This window comes from Octopus bimaculoides, chromosome 1 (genome assembly GCF_046866305.1).
Source record: "Octopus bimaculoides isolate indiv1 chromosome 1, ASM4686630v1, whole genome shotgun sequence".
NCBI lineage: Eukaryota > Metazoa > Mollusca > Cephalopoda > Octopoda > Octopodidae > Octopus > Octopus bimaculoides.
In genome coordinates this window covers 117,533,693-117,546,026 of record NC_142928.1, presented here as the reverse complement: position 1 = coordinate 117,546,026, position 12,334 = coordinate 117,533,693, and the positions used below count along the sequence as shown (strand labels likewise).

At 33.9% G+C, this 12,334-nt stretch overlaps 1 protein-coding gene across 6 annotated transcripts in view; it reads right to left on the bottom strand.

The window, feature by feature from the left end:
- Nucleotides 1-12,334, bottom strand: part of LOC106876842 (LIM/homeobox protein Lhx9) — a 250,904-nt gene that overhangs the window by 153,035 nt on the left and 85,535 nt on the right. For 2 of the 6 annotated variants that reach the window (XM_089356836.1, XM_052969744.2), the window contains exon 2: nt 1,367-1,548. The exons of the other annotated variants lie outside the window; for them this stretch is intronic. The gene's annotated coding sequence lies outside the window, so the exon portion shown is untranslated. The remainder of the gene's footprint in view (nt 1-1,366; nt 1,549-12,334) is intronic. 6 annotated transcript variants of the gene reach the window in all.

Below are 12,334 nucleotides of genomic sequence, written 5' to 3'. Positions count from 1 at the left end.
AACAGTCTAAAGAAGCATTGTAAAACTCAGAGTAAAGTCAAAATGAATGAAGAGTACCACATAGCTTGCATAAATCGATACATGACGTTTCCCTTGAATTACATCACTAATTACCTAGAGATAATCATAACGAATTAAATTATGCATTCATTTTATACTTTTAGCGAAGACCTTTTTTTTTTCTTTTGGGTTCGATAAAATATATTCCCAATAAAAACTTAAGTCGAAGTAATAGACCGTTCTATCTGTTCACCCAAAATTATGGCCGTTTACCTATGCAATAAAACGAACATATATGTAACAGGGTTAGTAAATATAACGCTGAGCTCTAGGTGGCTCAAACGGACATTAGGCTTTTGATTCTCTGCTCAAGTAATATCCTTTCAATTCTAACAGTAATTCCATTGATTACAAATGTTCTTAACTTCATTGTCTTCGTTACAGATTGATTGTCTTGTGGCGAGTTACAAATTAATAATACAGTAATATATAGACTGAAGTGTATTGTTGTTTAGTCCAAGATCAATGCTGGTCAAGATGTCTGACGATCAAATGTGTTTAATTCGTGACGTATTGTGTCTAGTGTTACATTATCCAGTATGTATTTCCATTTTAAAAGTAGTAGAATGTATGATCCGAAAGATATTTGGCAGCTCTTTCGATTAGACCTTGTGTGCTTCGAATTGATAAGTTGAAAGTAGTGGAATGATGGATTAAATGCTTCCTGTACTTAATTCACCAGTACATTTGTTGTTCCAATCTTTCCAGTTTTAAACGTCTTTATGAAGATAACATACTTTTTGAACATAACTTTACAAACAACAGGAACAATTTCATTGGAATTGTCAACCAACATTAAATACAAAATATGGTATTTTACGATATATGCTAAAATTGAAAGCGTGATAAACAAAAATATCGCATATTTCTAGGTTCCGAATGAGATATCTATATCAGGATGAGTAAGATGCGAAAATTAAGAAAACGTGTTCAAGTTGGTAACGCATTTCATCATTCATGCAAGGTTTGTAATTTCCAGAGGAGTAAAAAATAATGTGATTGTACTTCGCTGATAAAAACAATAAAGAAAAATATTTGCTATGAACTCCAACATTTCAATATTTCTTTCTTTCCAACTACTTAACAATCTAATAGATTGTCTTCACACGTCTTCGAATGACCAGCATAGCAAAAGGTTGCAAAAGAAGACAAAGATAAAAAAAAATAATACTGGATAAAATATATACTTGATACGGAAATTTACGTAAAGGTTATCGAAAAAGAAAAAAATGTTTTCTAGTCGATCACTCTTTCAACTAAAATATCTCAGAGTGAAGAAAAGGTATCGGCACCTGCAATGACTTACATTATTGTTTACTTTTTTTCACCACTTCTGTTATTATGTTCGATTTTTTGTTCATTTCTTCCTCCATGATATTCAAAGTGACAAATGTCATTTTGGAAGAGAAATTATTGTTTGTTTTTCTTTTCGTTTATATTATTCGAGTACGTAAATGACATCACCGCTGAGGTTTATTGTACAGTTATCTACAAAAGATCACAATAAATGTATTCAACCTCAATGAACATAAAATATCACACTCGAAAATTGCAATCCAGTTTTGATCATATAAAACGTATTAATAAAAAAAAATTTATATAACAGCATGTAGAATAATATAATGTACAAAATATCTTAGTATTTTCAAGAGTTCTTTGTTTTTTGTTTGTTTGTTACAGAGGGATATTACGTTCAGTATTCTTGTAAGGGATCTGAAATTGAGCAGCATATTATTTTTCCGTGCTAAAATCAGTTTACATTTATTCAACTTTTGACGTTCAACTAACTCGGAAATATAGAGTTGACATCAATTTACCTCTATCATGCGGGACAGTTGTGTTGGATTTTTAGCAACCACCACATTCTTCTCATGCTTCTAAAAAGTTAGATTTATACATATTCTGTCCTACATAAAGTAACAGTGGTATCCAAGTGAAACAGACATGTTATTTGGGCTTTTGTATCATATCCCAGACTCATAAAAGAAAATAAAGCTAACCAAATAGTCATTAATCACATATTTTCTACTGCTGCCTACAGCAGTAACCAATATTTCTAAAAAATTCTAAACAGAATTTCTAAAAATGGTTTAGTAGGGTAAAGAATTACAGACTCTGATGTAAATCCTAAATTATTAAGCAGTTTCCCTGTGTCCCTTACAACAATTAATAATAGTAATAATTCTATTAATAACGTTCTAAACTGCAGATGAACTTATAATCGGTTTCCACGAGTACTGTAAAATCTTTTGTAATTGTTTTATTAATAGTCGGAATATTAAAAGCAAAATTGATTACGGACTGACCTGAACTCAGAATGTTGATGGACGTAATTAAATACCAAAAACGTATCTATCAACAATCTACGCTTTATATCAGTTAACTATTTTTTTTCTTTTTACATTAGCATTAGAAACAATTCTTATAGTATCTAGTAAAGGCCGTAACAACGACAGATTTATACGAAAAATGTTTGTGCGACCTTCAGCTTTATTTTATTTTGTTCTCGCCAAGACCACAAATAAATAAAATAAACATAGACAGAACAGAAAACCTGATCGCTAGTCTTTATCATCCTTCTCTACACACTAGTGTCAAGTAATAATTTCTTGAAGAAAAACATTTGATATATTTAAGGAATTTTAATAAAATATGTTGATATTCAAGAACTTCCGGAAACAAATAATTACATCAAGAAATCTTGACAAAACTCTCCCTAACCTACATAGCTGTACTATTAACCACAGGTGCATACTAATTTCGAATGATATTCTTCTTTAAACTTCTATCGACAATATTCATTTATACCTCAGCCAGAAATGTACTACGTCCATGATCAATGACATCAGCATCTTCTATCAATGTATAAGGCAGTTGATGTGCTCCAATAGCAGGAAGACACTATTGCTACATATATCAAAGAAATCATTTTACACTTCTCATCATAACTCAAATTTAAGACAATTAATTCCTAAGCTATGCAATATATAATGAACTATGACGAAAGCAAACGTGTACTCGCTGAGAACGATATAACAACTACTAAACGTATTATACAAGGCCAGAAACACTTTACTCTTAATCATTTCGTAACACTTGATAGCATTTACTGAAGAAGGATCTGATTAGAGTTCCGATTTCTCTGGGACGGTTCTGATGCTATGCAATGCAATATCCTACATCATACGTGTGGGAAAAACAATCAGCTGAGTAGTAGATACTCACTCACTCACTCACTCTAACAGATGCTTCCATCGTCGTCTGCTTATGACATCACTTTGCAATTACATTGTTCCTAGTTCGATCTCATTATGCGGCATCGCAGGTACACTTAAAAGCCAGAAAGGGAATTTTGTTGGATGGAAACTGAGCGGAAAGCTGCTGCATTGCTCACACATACACACTCGCGCGTACACACTTTCTTTCTCTCTCATACACACACATACACTCACACACGCACTCGCATGCGCACGCTCACACACACACACAACACACACACAATGAGATCAAGAAGCGTTGTGCATGTATATATATATATATATATATATATATATATATATATATATATGTGTGTGTGTGTGTGTGTGTGTGTGTGTGTGTGTATGTGTGTGTGTGCGTGTGTGTGTGTATGCATTTCTGCTTACGTTTTTGTAGTGTAACTTCACGTCCTGTAACTTAGACTTTTTTTAAAATAAAATCGATAAAATGACAAGCAGATTTAATTACTCGGTCGTTGTGATTGACTAAAACACTTGTAGATAGTTTCACATCATGCCCGATTGTGTGCCTGTGATGGCAGCATGTTCTTTTTGGAACCAGTAAAAGAATGAAAAAAAAACCCAGAACTAACTGCAATTACTATTTTACTAATAGAAAAAATCCCTGAAAGGATATCATATTTGATAGCATTAAAGCCGCACTCATGTTAAACACACTCCGATTTCAGCAGTGCATATTCAGGAAAAAAAGCTTTCATCGCATTAAAGCATATAACAGAGAACCAACTGACAGTAAGGAACTGGGAGAATCGTTAGCACCCGAGCGAAATGCTTAGCGGCATTTCGTCCCTCTTTACGTTCTCAGTTCAAATTCCACCGCATTCGACTTTGCCTTCCATCCTTTCAGGGTCAATAAAACAAGTACCAGCTGAGCACTGGAATTGATGTAATTGATTGGCACCCTCTCCCTAAATTGCTAGCCTTGTTTCAAAGTTTGAAACCAGTACCATATAGGCTCAACTTGGCAATATTTTTTAGACACTTTGGGAGAAAATGCGCATTTTATATGCTATCTAACATGGTAACTAAATATCGTATTTTTCTGTTTCCGATACACCAACGACTAATTAATACTAACTTCATCGATCCAGAATGAGGAGTGATAAAGATGAACTTGACGGAATTTGAACGGACATGACTTATGGTATTTTGTTGATTGCTGCCTTAATTCTGGAAATCTATTGCTATTCATGGACTAAATATTTAACAAAAACTCTTATGTGTAAATTATTTATGCTCGTAGAAACAATACTGAAGTGATAGATGAGATTGAGAATTAAAAGGAAAATGCAAATTATGCTAGAATAGTTGTTGGAAAGAAGAAAAGAGGAAAAACGAAGAATAGCGGCATCAGTTGTGGTGTTGACAGGAAAGAAGTGAAGATAAAGTAGACATGGTGTTTATTTCTAGATCTAGTATTAGGAAATGCAACAACAAATACGGATAATACGGAAAATACAATAGCTAAAACTGGACGAAATATTAGGGCTACAAAGTACTCTAATTAAGTAAAAGAAAATGCATTAAATCTAATAAAAATGTAGAATATAAAAAGAAAAAGTGAAATTCTAATAGAAGGAACTTTAACAAAAGAACGACTGAAAGGAAAATAAAAACCCAAAGAAAGAAAGAAAGAAAGAAAGAAAGAAAGAAAGAAATGAATAGAACAGAAAGACTTATGTAGCTTGCTATCAGAGAAATTGTAAAAATTTGTATAGAAATTTTTTCTTTTCATTAGATTATCAATAGTCACTAGTTGTAAAAATATGGTTCTCTACTAATACGGAATCAATTGAACGTCCACAAAAAAAGAAAATAAATAAAACGTTTATATTTTTTATACTCTCTTCATATCGCCCTCACTCATCTCTCTCCAATTAGTTTTCAGGAAAAAAAGCGTACGTCAAATGAAGCTATTAGCGTGCATCTGATTACTTTTCGGCTTGAAAATATGTATCGTGGGGCGGGGGAGTTCAAAAATAGAACTTTTTTAGTCATGACAGGCTACAAAATTATGAGTTATTGAATATATGTGTGTGAGGGAGGCAAAATTTATTCAATTAATTTACATGGTGCATTGGCAGAATAGACAGAGCACCAGGCAACATATTTTGCAGAATTTGACTGTGTTCAAACCTTGCCACGTTGACTTTGTCTTTCATTCTGCCAAAGTCGATTGAAGAAGTATATGTTTAGTACTGGATCAACATAACTGGGTGCTCTTCTGAATACGGTAACACCATTATGTCTATACAGCGCTATGACTGAAACCAGTAATAAGATCAGAATACTAATTCTGAAATGCACTGAGCATCAAAGCAGGAGGCCGCTTGGTGCATACACTGTGATTTATTTTTAACAATAATTACTATCACCTGCACACATACTAAGCTAATCAAACTGTTTTCTTTTAATATCAAAAACCACATTGCTTGAGAGTATAAAGAGAATGGTTTCAGAACCTTCTATAAAATATCCGAATCCTATAGTGTCCTTCATAACAAAAAAGTCATGGCAACCATGAGTATTTGGGGGCAGATACGAACAATGCTAATAATAAAGGTATGTTTATTTCCTATACTTAGGAATCCTTAAAAAATCTCTGATCAGAAATAATGTAATTAAAGAAGACAAGAAAAAATAATATTACTGTGAAGTCGCATGCATTAACGGTATCGTGTACATTATGAGCAACATGTAAAAATGGGTTTCCAAAAAATAAATATCAGTTCTAAGTATGAAATTCTATTATTTTCTGAATCGCATGATTTTATCGGACTTTAGTAAAGATCTATGTTCTCATGCATATATAATGTACAGAATTGTGAAGATTTATTTTTCTGTATGAGGTTATTATCGGCTGTACATAATCCGAATACACTGTATTGCTAAAAGACACTTAGATATAAAAAAAAATAGCACCATGTTCTTTAAAATTTGAAATGTAATAGGATAATTTTGCTCTCTTCTTGTTTGGCATATGTTCGAAACAAATTTAATTGAAATCATTCTCACTATACTGGTTCGTACATAAACAGGGCGTAGCAAACGCATACATACATTTATATAATCACACTGGTTTAAGTATTCAGATCGATATGAAAATATACTTTCTGATCTGGATATAAAGATCTACTCTGTCCTAAGCATGGTTCGTGCGAAATAATAGCTCTGAAAGTACAGGTTTATAAATATTTACATGTACATGCATATATCTACATAGACCTTCCCATCTGTGAAGTTTCTTTTTTTACTTCAGAATATGCACACGCATGTATAAACCAAGAGCTTATACTTGATCTGGGAGATAAACTTTTACAACTAAACCAAGCAGATTATGCAGGAATCACGCGTCCATTACACATACATATAAATAATAAATCACACACACACACACACACACACACACACACACATATATATATATATATATATGCATTTTTATATATGTACAGACTGTGTGTGCTTGTGTGTGTGTGGGTACGCATGTCTGTATACACAGAAGTTTACACACACTCGCACTTATATCCACAGTAAGCATAGATCACAAATGACTGCTACTCCTAAAATGTATAATCTGCATCACGATCATGCTTTCGTCGACGAAACCAGTTCTTCATTAAGATAAATCTAAAGAACAAAAGAAAAACAAAACATGACATTTAACGGGTCTTTGTTCTAAAAAACCCCAGCTTAATTACAAGTAACTAAGGAAAGTGCACGGGAATATAGAAAGTAATTAAGAAATTGGGCAAACGAACTGTAACTCCAGCTGTAATTGGTAGACCCATGGCTCTAGTCACAATATACAATTAAGATTTGGAAAACTCCCCATCTTGTATCCACAAAGATTTGTTAATGGGGTTGACTTGGATGGGTTGGCATAGTAGAGTTCACTTGGTTGGCTAAAATATTGTGGAAAAAATATATATAAAACCTATCCTCCTGCCAGTCGTGTTTCTCTTTTCTCGTCAGTGGACGATAGCAGCCGATATTTGAGAGTTTGAAGTTGCACATTGGATACGTGCAACTCTATTTGGTGATTTGCAACTCTCTATTTGGTGATTTGTTCTATGCTGATGATAGTGATATTGTGTTTCCCAGGGAGAAAAATATTCTTTTCTACTTTAGGCACAAGGCTCGAAAGAATGATAGGCAAAGTCGACCTCAGCGGAATTTGAAATCAGAATGTAAAGATACACGAAGCACTGCTAAGCATTTTGCCCGGCGTTCTAACGTTTCTGCCAGCTCACCGCATTCCAGGGAGAAAAATATTCAGAAAACAATGAGCCTCTTCACCAGTACTACTTTTAACCTGAAGAAAACTAAAGTGATTTATACCCCTGTTCGAGATGAGTCGTGTGAGAAGCGAAATATACTTTTTCAAGGGTCCGGACTTAATCTAATGTAATCTGTTGTGAACCTCAGTTTCCATCCCCGGGGATGGATACTGAGAAAAATTAAACTGTAAGTGGACACTAGAAGAACGAGTTTGGTTAGGGAGGGGCTGAATTTTCCAGTAACCCTTGCATCATAATCCTGGAATAGTCTTCTGCGACATGGACGACATGTCGATAGCACAAAAAAAATGCTGAAATGATTCCACCAGAAGGTTTGATAATATATATCAAAACCTTTACATCTAATGCAGGAGATCTGGAAAAGACAGGCTCTCTCTCTGTTTGGAAACTTGTTTCATCGAGTACCATATGCAAAGAGCTTCTCATGTCATCCACCCTGATGATCCCTGGCTTCTAATGTTGTTACCCTGACCCAGTGTATTAATTTTTATCCTGTTTGGACGATGTGATTCTCATTGCATTGTCAGTAAATGAGATTTTATTTTTGCTTTGCAATTCATATTTGTATTAACATTCAATTCCTTCCCATTCTTCTATTCAATCAATTCAAATGACACACAACGAGAGTCTTTATATTTTTGTTACCCCCATTATTTGGCCAGTTGTCAACGGCTGTTAATAATCTGTGAAACTATCATTATTTTTCACAAGTTTAATGATTGGTATACGATTGAGAGGTATCGTAAGAAAAAAATGGTCCTTATTTATGAAACAAAAATAGCCTTGAGCCGACAGAATTTTCTTTTCCCTGTATCCCGCACATATCTTAAATTCCCTCTACACACACACATATACACACACACACACACAAATATATATATATATACATATATATATATATATATACATATATATATATATATATATATATATATATATATATATATATATATATATATATATATATATATATATATATATATATATATATATATATATATGAATATATGAAGAGGGAGAGAGAAATAGAAAGACAAAGAGAAGCTCAAGAGAGAAAGAGAAGATAGAAAGAGAGTGAGTGTTGGTATGGGCTTAGTTTGCCATATACCAATATATCAGTCGTTCTTAAAATGATTTCAGGTAGTACGATCAAAGGAAATTAGATTCTCGCTTATGTTCAGCTCAAACTGCAGATATGTTGTTAGCAGTGAACGCGCAAACGTCAACGCGTGGCTTGTAATGTTATAAATGGCAGCTAAAATGTTCCTCAAATTCACCTCATTTATTTTGAAGAACACGTGCGACAATGTTATCTTTCATAAATTTTCTGATCAAAGACTGCATGGTCATAGTTAGAACATCTTTCCTCACAGGACTGGTTGATCAGAAGTAATTCAGTGTACATGACTACAACAGTAGGTGGAAGCCTCTACGCTATCGCTTGATATGCTAGAATTGTTTCCATAAATCGATAAAAGCTAATCAGAATCACACATTGGATAATGTAGACCAAGAAGCAACCTAAAATGCAGCATGATGCTACCTGTCTCAAGTGATTTTCATCATTGGTCTCTTTGATCAGAGTTGAGTTAAGGCTAATTAACAACTACGTCCAAGATGACAACGTCAGCGACGATGACGACAACTAGGACGACGATGACAGTAAATGCTATATACAAGCTAATCAAAATGTTTGGCCTTATAATTCAATTGAGAATCTGAACAACTAGCAACAGCCTAATTAAATTTGTAGAATACCAAAACAGCTTTATTTTAACATGGCTTTCAGTTTTTTTGTTTCTTTGCTTTCTTCTTTCCTTTATAAATCTGTTTCTCTCTTTCCTTTCTCCGATTCATCTTCTTTTCTTTTTCAAATGGTGTATCTTCATTACGTTTAATTGATTAGCTTATTCTGTCGTCGGTCGTCTCTCTGTACGTATGTCTATCCGACTGTCAGCTTTAGTCTCTTTCTTTCTCTCTCTCTCTCTCTCTCTCTCTCTCTCTCTCTCTCTCTCTCTCTCTCTCTTTCTCTCTCTCTCTCTCTCTCTCTCTCTCTCTCTCTTTGCCTCCCTCCCCCTCCTTCTTTTCTCTGTCTCTCTCTGTATACATACATACATGCATACATACATACGTATATACATACACAGCGGTATGTTTGTATATATCCGGCTGTGCACCAGTTTCTCCTTTTTCGTTTTCCTGAACTGTAATGCAAAACATACACCATAATATTTTTCATTTCTTATATCATCATCTACATTTCCTCCTCCTCCTCCTCCTCCTCATCATCATCATCATCATCATCATCATCATCATCATCATCATCTATATACATATATATATATATATATATATATATATATATATATATATATATATATATGAATAGTTATCGCCAAGCCAACATGGCAGTCCCAAAATAGGACTGCCATGTTGGCTTGACGATAACTATCAATATCCAGTACCTCTGCCGTAGTCTCCTTTAGAGAGACTTAGAAATATTAATATATATATATATATATATGTATATATATATATATATATATATATATATATATATATATATATATATATATATATATAAAGCTTCCCTTTATATATGCGCTGCCACAGCAAAACGTGCGTGAAAAGGTAAACACTTGGACTGCAATTACTTTATACGAAAACTGCAAGCTTGTGAGTGAAATTCTAATCACATATGCATCGATATCTCTAGAAATCCTCTATAAATATGCACATAGCTGATTTCTTCTCGGTCTCTTAGTCATAAATCAATAAATTTATAAGAAAGAAGATTGAATACACGTGCATGGGTGGTGTTCTGTCAAACAGTAAACGCTGTAAAGACCATCTCTTAATGTGACTGCCCAAACGAATAGCGAACCCCGCCAGAAAGAAAAAAAATAAAGAATGATGGATAGATAACCATGAATACAATGAAGTGGTTGATTTTTTATGTATACACACACACTACATTGAAGCACTCCTCCTGAAACATATAGGAATAAACTCAAACAGTAAATACTCAATAAAATAAACAAACGCCACAATATGTGCAATAGAAATCCGATACGCAATACAGCACAACACGGACTGCACAGACAACACACAATACAAAAACTAATACAACAGAAGACTCAAACCAAATCCCCTAAAAAATATGCTGATGCAATACAATATTCCCCTAAGGATAAAAAATAAATGCAGCGCACACCTCACCACCACGAAACTGAAGCAAGTGATGCAATAGAAAGTCGAATAATAATAATAATAATAATAATAATAATAGTCGAATAATAACAGTGGTGATGACGATGGTGGCGAACTTTTCTTTACCTCAGTTCATGAAAGACAAGGATTTGTATAGATTTGTATAGAAACTCTGGTGGTAACAACGAAAATTAGGTTGGACGTTTAAGGAAAGGCCTCTCGTTCAGCAGTGGATCAGTAAAGATGCAGACTGACTACAGCTGTTATCCTAAGATTGCATCAGCAAATAGTAGATTAAGGAGGAGTCAGTGGATCAGTGAAGAAAACAGGATAGAGATGCAATGTTACTTAGAAAAGAAGGGGTTATAGAAAACGGATGTTAACATTTTGGATATATATGGGGTTTTGAAAGTGACTGAGCGGAGACTAGGAGAGCACGTTAATGCCATTCGGAGAAGAAACTGGATGAGAGAATTTAAGGTGGAAGAGATCACAAGAGAATTGGAAAAGAAAAACCAGACAGTAGGAAAAACAAACAACATAAGAGACACAGTTCAAACAAAGGAAGAACTTAATGAACATGACACTCACAGGTTTAAATAACAAATAATATACTACCAACAATGAAGGGACAACTGGCACCAGTGAGTTAAGCAATTTAAGTGAAGAAGATCAGAAGATTTTAGATGAATTGCAGGAAGCAATGAGTAAAGAATTAAGAAAAAGGTTGCTAGCATTAAAAGGTACCAACCGAAGGAAACTGCTAGATATGACTAGGAAAGTAGATTCTGTTATTAGTAAGATAGATACTAAAAATATACGAGACACTAACTTATTGATCTATGAAGGAAGGGCAGCAGTTACTACACGATTAGGTATTCCATAAGGAAAGATTAGAAAAGACCAGTGTAGAAAAGGAGTCAACAAAATAAAGTGAAGAATTTAAGATAAGATCTGAGTAGAATAAAAAAAAGCCTGATAACTGAAAGATACTTAGGCAAAGAGCGAGGATTTGGGACAGTCATAGAAGAGTTGAAATAGCATGTCATAACAATAGCAGGTAAGCTTTCCAGATATCAGAAAATATTAGATCAGTATCAACAGAATAGATTATTTGATACAGACCAGAGGAGATTTTATAGCCAAATAAATAGTGGAGAAGAAAATACTGAGGATGAGAAATGTATTGCAAAAGAAGCTAGAAAGTTCTGAAGTGATATTTGGGATAAGCCAATCGAACATAATGGAGATACAGTATAGTTATAGAAAGTTGAGAAGAAGTAGTGAGTTAGAAGTAGCCAGTTCCAAGATTAACTAGTACATTAATGAGTAAAGTGTCAGGGAAAATACCGAATTGAAAGAGCTCAGACCAGACTTAGTCCAAGGGCACTGGTTAAAGGAATACAGTAGCTTGCATGGGAGACTGAGAACACAACTTCGGGATTGTCCTAATGGATGAATAATACCAGATTGGATGACTAGAGG